Genomic DNA, 8,431 nt, shown 5'->3' on the forward strand with positions numbered 1-8,431 from the left:
GCTTTCGGGTGAGAGTTCCTCACAGCTGCGTGTTCTTCCTGTTGCAGGAAGGTGTAACATCAGATTGCCCTACTGTTAGGATGCTAGGTTTGCTCCTTGGCTGAGGTGATGGCTGCCAGAGTCCCTGTCAAAGAGGTGTGTTTTTCTTTCTTTTTTCCTGCGGCCCCATCATCCACCCACAATCTTGGCCTGAAACACTTCTTGAAAATCAGCCGAACATATATGTGGGGCTATTTGGGACTTTCTGTTCCATTCCGCTGACCTCTATGTCTCTCTATGCCAAGCCCACACTGTCCTGATTAGTGTAGCTTTATTTATTTATTTATTTATTTTCTAATTTTTAAATTTTTTTTCTTTTTTTTTTTTTTTTCCCTCCTTAAGACAGGGTTTCACCATGTTGGCCAGGCTGGTCTTGAACTCCTGACCTCAGGTGATCCGCCTGCTTCAGCCTCCCAAAGTGCTGGGATTACAGGTGTGAGCCACCATGCCCAGCCTAGTGTAGCTTTATAATAGATCTTGAGATCAGACAGTCTTCCAACTTTCTTCTTTTTTGAAATTTTTTGCCATTCTGGGCCCTTTTTTGTTTCAAATAAATTTTAAGAATCAGTTTGTTAATTTCTGTGAAAAAGCCTGCTGGGATTTTGGTTGGGATTGTGTTTCAATCTATAGATTGATTCAAGAAGAATTTGACATTGTAACAATGTTGTGTCTTTTAATCCAGGAGTGTGATATATTTCCCTGTGTACTTAGGTCCCTTTACTTTTTTTCAAGAATGCTTTGTAGCACTTTGGGAGGCCGAGGCGGGTGGATCACGAGGTCAAGAGATCGAGACCATCCTGGTCAACATGGTGAAACCCCGTCTCTACTAAAAATACAAAAAATTAGCTGGGCATGGTGGTGCGTGCCTGTAATCCCAGCTACTCAGGAGGCTGAGGCAGGAGAATTGCCTGAACCCAGGAGGCGGAGGTTGCGGTGAGCGGAGATCGCGCCATTGCACTCCAGCCTGGGTAACAAGAGCGAAACTCCGTCTCAAAAAAAAAAAAAAAAAAAAAAGAATGCTTTGTCGTTTTCTGTGTAAAGGTTAGGCACCTCTTTTGTTCTATCCCTCAGTATTTTGTCATTATTGGTACTATTGTAATTGTCCGATGGGTTCTACCTGCCCGCTACACAGAAAAACCAATTCCCTGAGACTGTGGGATTGCAGCAAAGATAGAGTTTCATTGATTTGAGGCCAGCCCACACAGAAGTGAAGTTCTTACTCAAATCAGGCTCCTTGAAAACTCAGAGGCTAGGGTTTCTCAAGGATATTTTGGCAGGCAGGGGGCCTAGGGAACGGGTACTGTTGATTGGTTGAGGATGCAATCATAGGACTGTAGAAAATGTGGAATTCACACGGAGCACCAGAGTTTTCTTTGAATTTCTTTTCTCTTTTTTTTTTTTTTTTTTTTTTGAGACAGAATCTCCTTTTGTTTCCCATGTCTCCTGTGATTGTGCAGTGGTGCAATCATGTCTCATTGCAGCCCTGACCTCCTGGGTTCAAGCAATCCTCCCACTTCAGCCTCCCAAGTAGCCGGAAGTACAGATGTGCACTCCCATGCCCAGCTAATCTTTATTTTTCATAGATATGAAGTCTATATGTTGCCCAGGCTAGTCTCAAACCTCTGGGTTTAAGCAGTCCTCCTGCCTTGGCTTCTCAAATGCTGGGTTTATAGCTGCAAGCCACCAAACCTGTCCAGGAAGCTTTTTATTTTTATTTTTATTTTTTTTGAGATGGAGTTTCGCTCTTGTTACCCAGGCTGGAGTGCAATGGCGCGATCTCGGCTCACCGCAACCTCCGCCTCCTGGGTTCAGGCAATTCTCCTGCCTCAGCCTCCTGAGTAGCTGGGATTACAGGCACGCGCCACCATGCCCAGCTAATGTTTTGTATTTTTAGTAGAGACGGGGTTTCACCATGTTGACCAGGATGGTCTCGATCTCTTAACCTCGTGATCCACCCACCTCGGCCTCCCAAAGTGCGCCCAGCCAGGAAACTTTTCTTAACAAATCTGACTTATATACTAGACAGTGGGCTATTCAGGTTATCAGTGTCTTCTTGAGTGATCTTTGGTAGCTTGTGTCTTTTAGGAAGTGTATCGGTTTTATCTAGATTGTTGAATGTCTTGACGTAAGGGCGTTTGTAATATTCCCTCATTATCCTTTTAATATCTGTGGTATCTGTAGTGATGTCTCCTGTCTCAAAATGTAGACTTAGCTTCACCTTTGTATTTTAAGACATTTACTTTGTAAACTTTACTGTGTTTTGATTGGTGAATTGAAACATACATGCCTTTATATAGGAATAACACCTTTCCCAAGAGACCCTAAATAGCTTGGTTTTTACTAATTACACTGTGTGTCAGCAGGATATTAACATACTTCACAGGACAGATGTTTTATGACACCAGGATGATACAGGATTTGCAAAACTATGTGAAATGAAGAATTTTTCTTTCTTTTCTTTCTTTTTTCTTGAGGCAGGGTTTCACTCCTGTTGCCCAGCCTGGGGTGCAATGGCATGATCTTGGTTCACTGCATCCTCCACCTCCCAGACCTCAATCCCCTGAGTAGCTTGGACTAAAGGTGCACCACACCACACCCAGCTGATTTTTGTCGTTTTAGTAGAAATGGGGTTTTTGCCATGTTGTCCAGGCTGGTCTTGAACTCCTGGCCTCAAGTGATCCGCCTGCCTTGGCCTCCCAAAGTGCTGGGATTGCAGGCATGACCCACCACACCCAGCAAAAGGTAGAATTTTTAGCATGCTGTTTATACTGTGATGATGATGGTTGTGAACATTTACTGCTTACTGATCACATGCCAGGAACCATACTGGGCAATTGACTGCATTATCTCTCTAAATCCTATTCTCTCTATGAGGAAGGTGCTGCCGTTGTCCATATTTTATAAGCTGAGGAAAGGAGACACGGGGGTTGAGACGGGTGTCGAAGGCTCTCGGGGTCGTCCGGCTGCAGGACGCACACACATTCTACTCCAGGGACTTAAATTTATGCCCTTCTAACTCTTACGCCTTTCCTTCCACACCAGGCTGTCTTTCAACAGTCACGGGGTTAAAGTTAAGGATGGACGCTGTTGGTAGAGGTGGATTTTAGTCTTGGCAAGGGGAAGAACGTGTTAGCAGTCACTCCTGAGCCAAGAGAAAGTGAACTTGCTGAGGAGGTAGTGGGTGTCCTGTCGCTGCAGGTGTGTGGCCTGAAGCTGACGCTTTTGCAGTGATAGGACATTGTCCTTTGAATGGAATTTATTCAACTACCAACAACGACAACAAAATGCCTTCATAATGTAATATCTTTATAGTGGCAGAGACTGTATGACATTTGACTATTTTCTTGTTTATTGGTATTACTTTGGGGGATTTTTTTTTATTTTTTGAGTTGGAGTTTCACTCTTGTGCAGGCTGGAGTGCAGTGGTGCCGTCTTGGCTCACTGCAACCTCTGCCTCCCGGGTTCAAGCAATTCTCCTGCCTCAGCCTCCTGAGTAGCTGGGACTACGGGTGCCCACCATCATATCTTGCTAGTTTTTTGTGTTTTTAGTGGAGATGGGGTTTTGCCATATTGGCCAGGCTGGTCTCAAACTCCTGACCTCAGGTGATCCTCCCACCTCGGCCTTTCAAAGTGTTGGAATTACAGGCATAAGCCACTGTGCCCGGCTTTTTTTTGGGGGGGAGGGGGTGCAGATAGTCTCACTCTGTTGCCCAGGCTGGAGTGCAGTGGAGCAATTGTGGCTCACTGCAACCTCTGCCTCCCAGGTTCAAGCAGTTCTCTTCCCTCAGCCTCGCAATTAGCTGGGACTACAGGTGCCTGCCACTACACCCAGCTAATTTTTTTGTATTTTTAGTAGAGGCAGGGTTTGCCCTGTTGGCCAGGCTGGTCTCGAACTCCTGACTTCAGGTGATCCACCTGCCTCGGCCTCCCAGAATGCTGGGATTATAGGCATGAGCCACAGTGTACAGCCTTGGGGGATATCTTTTTCATAGCGATTTCAAGAGCAAAGGTTTCCTGGGCAGCACAACACGTGAACTGAAGGGAGAATGAGCGCTCTGAATTTTTCTGTTACTCAGCCCCAGCGTTTTATATACCTTTTGAGCTGGCCGGGGTCCATGGGTCAGCAGAGATGTTAAGAGTCTGGCTGCCTAGATATCAGCCTCTGGTGGACTTGGCCGCTTCTCCCCTCAAGTCCTCCCTGGGCGGTCGCCCACAGCTTGGCCATCTGCAGGCAGCCTTTCCCTGACCTGTGGGCAGCTCCAGCAGGTTTGTCACAACCCTGAGGGGACATAACTCTTTCTTTTTTGTTGTTTTTGAGATGGAGCCTCACTCTGTTGCCCAGGCTGGAGTGCAATGGCGTGACCTCGGCTCATTGCAACCTCCGCTTCCCAGGTTCAAGTGATTCTCCTGCCTTAGCCTCCCGAATTTGCTGGGACTATAAGCACCTGCCACCATGCCAGGCTAATTTTTGTGTTTTTAGTAGAGGCGGGGTTTCACCATGTTGGCCAGGCTGCTCTCGAACTCCTGACCTCAGGTGATCCACCTTCCTTGGCCTCCCAAAGTGCAGGGATTGCAGGCGTGAGCCACTGTGCCTGGTCGTTCATAACTCTTTCTTTAAGGGAAATTTTTAGTACCTGAATTCTATTTTTATTAGAAATCATATCTCATTTTTACTCAGTTTATCTACATTATTTTTTTATTTTTAAAATTTTTTTTATAAAGATGGGGTTTCACCGTGTTGGACAGGCTGGTCTTGAACTTCCGACCTCAGGTGAGCCGCCTGCCTTGGCCTCCAAAGTGCTTGGATTATAGGCATCAGCCACCGCGCCCGGCCTCTTTGCGTTTTGGAAAACTTAGCTTCCTTGGGAATAAAAGGACTCCTTCGGTCACCCAGATGGGCCCACGCTTCCAAATTTGCTTGATGTTTCAGCCCGGGCTTCGCCTCTCCAGAAACCAGTAGCCTGCCTGGTTCTGGCTGCTCATGGAGCGAGTCCTCTGCTCCCAGGTGAGTAAGTCAGAAACAAGTGGGTCACCTCCAGATTTCAGGTCCCAGCCACCAAGTTGTAGTCTAAAACTTTAAGGCATTTCCAATCCCCCGAAGGTGTTAAAAATACAAGTTGCTTCCAGAGGCTTCTGTAACCCTTATTAATATGTAGTCATGAGGCTGGGCACAATGGCTCACGCCTGTAATCCCAGCACTTCGGCAGGCCAAGGCGGGTGGATCACCTGAGGTCAGGAGTTTGAGACCAGCCTGACCAACATGGTGAAATCCTGTCTCTACTAAAAATAAAAAAATTAGCTGGGCATGGTGGTGCATGCCTGTAATCCCAGCTACTCAGGAGGCTGAAGCAGGAGAATCGCTTGAACCTGGGAGGCGGAGGTTGTAGTGAGCTCCGATCGCTTCACTGCACTCCAGCCTGGGTGACAGAGTGAGACTGCATCTCAAGTAACATAAAATAAAATACAAAAAAAGAGAAGGTACTCAGTGAAGTCTTTTTTTTTTAATTGCATTTTAGGTTTTGGGGTACATGTGAAGAACATGCAAGATTGTTGCATAGGTACACACGTGGCAGTGTGATTTGCTGCCTTCCTCCCCATCACCTATATCTGGCATTTCTCCCCATGCTATCTCTCCCCAACTCCCCACGCCCCGCCGTCCCTCCCCCATTTCCCCCCAACAGACCCCAGTGTGTAGTGCTCCCCTCCCTGTGTCCATGTGTTCTCATTGTTCAGCACCGGCCTATGAGTGAGAACATGCGGTGTTTGATTTTCTGCTCTTGTGTCAATTTGCTGAGAATGATGGTTTCCAGGACAGGGATGAACTCAGTGAAGTCTTTCTTCCACCCCATCCTCAGGCCCTGCCCTCACTCCCACCACTGACCACTGCCATTAGTCACCGTTTTATCTTTGCAGACTTCCTTTATGCAGATTTAAATAAAGCCCTGGGGATGAGGGTCGTTCTCCCGGGTTGTGAGGCTTTATTGAGATAACACCCTCATTCTTGGCAGAGCTGCCCTATAAGGTGCTAGGTTCTGTGTCCCATTTTACAGAAAAATAAACTGAGGCTCAGAGGTACTGAAGAGCATGCCCTAGGGAACCTGTTGACAATGGCCAAGCTAGGAGGAGAGCCTCACTTCCGGGTATCTGCTGGGCTCCAGGGACTCCCGTGCATGTGTGTCCAAGTGAAGGGTGTTGACTCAACCATCATGTACACTGCTGGGGGTGGCCCGGCCGATTTCTCTTCTGGGTTGTCTGTTTGTTTGAGATGGAGTCCCGCCGGGCGCAGTGGCTCACACCTGTAATCCCAGCACTTTGGGAGGCCGAGGCGGGTGGATCACAAGGTCAAGAGATCGAGACCATCCTGGTCAACATGGTGAAACCCCGTCTCTACTAAAAATACAAAAAATTAGCTGGGCATGGTGGTGCGTGCCTGTAATCCCAGCTACTCAGGAGGTTGAGGCAGGAGAATTGCCTGAACCCAGGAGGCGGAGGTTGCAGTGAGCCGAGACCGCGCCATTGCACTCCAGCCTGGGTAACAAGAGCGAAACTCCGTCTCAAAAAAAAAAAAAAAAAAGAGAGAGATGGAGTCTCGCTCTGTGGCCTGGGCTGGAGTGCAGTGCTGCGGTCTCCACTCACTGCAGTCTCTGCCTCCTGGCTTCATGAGATTCTCCAGCCTGCCTCAGCCTACGAAGTAGCCAGAATTAAAGGCTCACACCACCACACCTGGCTAATTTTTGTATTTTTAGCAGAGATGGGGTTTCACCATGTTGGTTAGGCTGGTCTCCATCTCCTGAACTCAGGTGATCCACCCGCCTCGGCCTCCCAAAGTGCTGGGATTCCAGACATGAGCCACTACACCCGGCCTTCTCTTCTGGGTTTGGAATAACCAGAGGAGATCTTAAGAACCTACTGCAGACCCGTAGCTCTGGAATAAATCCTTTTCCATTCTGTGTCTACCGTCGGCATTTCACACCCAGATGCAGGAAGTCTTGGCAAAGTTTTCCATACGCTGCTTGGTTTGCTTCCAGGCTCTCATGATCCTGCCTTCTGGTTTACTCTCCTTCGTGCTTAAGGCGTGCGGCGATAGGAACCCATTTCTCGCTTGGGTTGCTGTGGCAGCATGATGGGAATGCAGATTCAGGGGATTGCAGTATGAGGTTCAAGTGTGGGCTGTGTTTAGTTAGATGGGGTCCCTCCACCTGCCGCATCCTGTTTCCTTACCATTGTATTTCCCATGTTCTGTAGCTTTTTTTTCTTTTTAAAATTGTGTATTTTATTTTATTTTATTTTTAGACACAGGATCTTGCTGTGTTGCCTAGGCTGGAATGCGGTGATGTGAAATTGACTAACTGTAGCCCCGGCCTCCTGAGCTCAGTCGATCCCCCCACCTCAGCCTCCTGAGTAGCTGGGATTACAGGTGCACACCACCGTGTCTGACCCTTCTTTTTTTTAATTGGAGTGAAATTCATGTAATGTTAAATTAACTACTTTCCGGCTGGGCGTGCTGGCTCATGCCTATAATCTCAGCACTTTGGGAGGCGGAGCGGGGAAATCACTTGAGGTCAGGATTTCTAGACCAGCCTGGCCAATGTAGTAAAACCCCATCTCTACTGAAAATATTTTTATTTTTTTTTTATTTTTTTTTGAGATGGAGTTTCGCTCTTATTACCCAGTCTGGAGTGCAATGGCACGATCTCGGCTCACCGCAACCTCCGCCTCCCAGGTTCAGGCAATTCTCCTGCCCCAGCCTCCTGAGTAGCTGGGATTACAGGCACGCACCACCATGCCCAGCTAATGTTTTTGTATTTTTAGTAGAGACGGGGTTTCACCATGTTGACCAGGATGGTCTCGATCTCTTGACCTCGTGATCCACCCGCCTCGGCCTCCCAAAGTGCTGGGATTACAGGCTTGAGCCACCGCGCCCAGCCTACTGAAAATATTTTAAAAATTAGCTTATCATGGTGGTGCGTGCCTGTGGTCCCAGCTACTCGGGAGGCTGAGGCAGGAGTATCCCTTGAACCTGAGAGGTGGAGATTGTAGTGAGCCACGATCATGCCATTGCATTCCGGCCTGGGCAACAGAGTGAGACTCGGTCTCAAAAAAAAAAGGCCGGGCGCAGTGGCTCAAGCCTGTAATCCCAGCACTTTGGGAGGCCGAGGCGGGTGGATCACGAGGTCAAGAGATCGAGACCATCCTGGTCAACATGGTGAAACCCCGTCTCTACTAAAAATACAAAAAATTAGCTGGGCATGGTGGCGCGTGCCTATAATCCCAGCTACTCAGGAGGCTGAGGCAGGAGAATTGCCTGAACCCAGGAGGCGGAGGTTGCGGTGAGCCGAGATCGCGCCATTGCACTCCAGCCTCCTGAGTAGCTGGGATTACAGGCACGCAC

The 8,431-nt window shown here is 48.1% G+C and overlaps 1 long non-coding RNA gene across 1 annotated transcript in view; it reads right to left on the minus strand.

Annotated features, from left to right (window-relative positions):
• Positions 1 to 3,781: 3,781 nt before the first annotated feature.
• Positions 3,782 to 8,431, minus strand: part of LOC116538873 — an 8,548-nt gene continuing 3,898 nt past the window's right edge. Inside the window, exons 2-3 of the long non-coding RNA XR_004263813.1 lie at positions 7,390 to 7,472; positions 3,782 to 3,792 (exon numbers count right to left, since the gene is read on the minus strand). This is a non-coding gene — a long non-coding RNA (uncharacterized LOC116538873). The remainder of the gene's footprint in view (positions 3,793 to 7,389; positions 7,473 to 8,431) is intronic.

Source organism: Sapajus apella, unplaced genomic scaffold (genome assembly GCF_009761245.1).
Source record: "Sapajus apella isolate SASKATOON/1434 unplaced genomic scaffold, GSC_monkey_1.0 scaffold123, whole genome shotgun sequence".
NCBI lineage: Eukaryota > Metazoa > Chordata > Mammalia > Primates > Cebidae > Sapajus > Sapajus apella.